This window comes from Rhipicephalus microplus, chromosome 8 (genome assembly GCF_043290135.1).
Source record: "Rhipicephalus microplus isolate Deutch F79 chromosome 8, USDA_Rmic, whole genome shotgun sequence".
NCBI classification, from domain to species: Eukaryota; Metazoa; Arthropoda; class Arachnida; order Ixodida; family Ixodidae; genus Rhipicephalus; species Rhipicephalus microplus.
The window spans coordinates 8,936,083-8,937,969 of NC_134707.1; positions in this window are offsets into that span (position 1 = coordinate 8,936,083).

A 1,887-nucleotide genomic window follows, 5' to 3' on the forward strand; every position below is an offset into this window, starting at 1 on the left:
CGGCAAAAGAAATTACTATATTCCTCACGCGGTCGCTTGAAATGAATGTGGGATCGTGCCCCGCCCCCCTCGGAAAAGTACGCCACACGCGGAAAGTTTTCAAAAGGTGGTTGGGTGGGAGATGAGGATTGAAACAATCACTCGGAAGAAACAGAAGATGACTTTTGCCCTCTAGTCACCTTAAGAAGATGCATAAATGACCACGTGAGTTTTTGCATTTGACCTACAATAATACACTTGTCCCTTGAACCCCTAAGAAACACGCCTGCCCATATTATTGAGATCTAGCAGGCAATCATGCCAAGGAAAGTATAGAGATTTTATTAGATGAAATCGTAACGTAAATGTGATGACTGAAAAATGGGCGTAAAGATAATAAGCCGTGTTCAGGGACCGAACTAGCAACCTTCGAATAACGCTTCCGATGCTCTACCGATTCAGCTACCACGCCGGCTGTTCACATCTCCACTGCGCGTTAAGCGATGGAGCATCAGTCAGTGTTATCAGTAGCCATGACGGTGAGTGTGGAACACCCTAGAGGTAGTATGCGAGGGATGATTGGTCGGCTGCCAGCTCGTGGTAAGATCACGTACTGTACGTCATGCCAAACAGGCACTGAAAGAGTGTTTCACACTCACCATCGTGGCTACTCGTGCGTTGTTTCGCGTTCCCAAGCCTAATGCACATATATACGCTATAAAGTGGACGGGGGAATTGCCGCCGTAGTAGCTCAGTTGGTAGAGCTTCGGACGCGTTATTTGAAGTTCGCAGGTTTGGTTCCTGCTCACGGCAAGTTATCTTTCCGTCCACTTTTCTTTCATTTCAATTGCATTACAATTACTTGTAATAGGATCCCTTGTACTGTCATTCCTATGATTGCCTGTTAGATCTCATTAGTATTGTCTAAGAAAAAACTAGAGCCTATAAACACACAATTATTTCCTACACATATTCATAGTTATTTTGACTGCCCTCGTTCAAAATTCCCATAAACTTGCTATGTTTAGTGTTAAACTCCATTATGTGGCACCTTTTATCGATTTTTACGGATATAGAGCTATGTAGGACCTTGCAAATGCCACCAAAACTTCAGGCGTTATAAAAAGTTGGCGCAGGAACATCAAGCGCCGTGTCCCCAGCCGATCTTTTGCTTTTTTCAGGATTAATAAGCGCTTGCTCAATGAACAAGTGGCAATTTTGATATTTTGTAATTTCTATCATTTTATGCGAGAGGAACTACTTTATGGTGTAATGTCCCTTTAGTGTCATGTTTTCTTTAGATGTCGAATAAACCTTTATAGGTAAGAAATGTTGATTACAAAGAATAAAGAAATGCTTGTAACAACATAGTAAATCCGTGGCCGTAAGAAGAAGTTAAGTATACACAAAAAACTAATCTTCTTAAGTTAGCGTTTCTCTGGCACGTAATTATCGCAACTAGATTCACCTGACAGTTTTTTACAGTTTTTTAAAAATAACTTATTATATAATAGTAAAGATTCAATTTTTATTGATGTTTAATTTCGTTGGTTTATTGACTATTTTCACATTTACTTGATATTTTTGTTTCTTTCACTATACATTAGCAGTGTGTTCGATTATGGATGTGTCCTGAAAGGGCTAGAGCCTATATTCACGACCTCGTACTGAAACTGCATATTGAGCCTGTGGGTAATCTTTGCAACTAAACGCATAAAAGCAAACAAATAAAATGTAGGCAATACATAATAGAGCTTAGGTTGGGGTAGCTAGATTGTTGTGACGATACTGCTATGGACTAAAGATAAGGAAAAATGTCAGGTACCTAAGTTCTCATAAGCTTCTCACGTAGCGGTGCCATCACTCTTTTAGGCTAGATGACAACGCATGAAAAACGTGGATAAATAG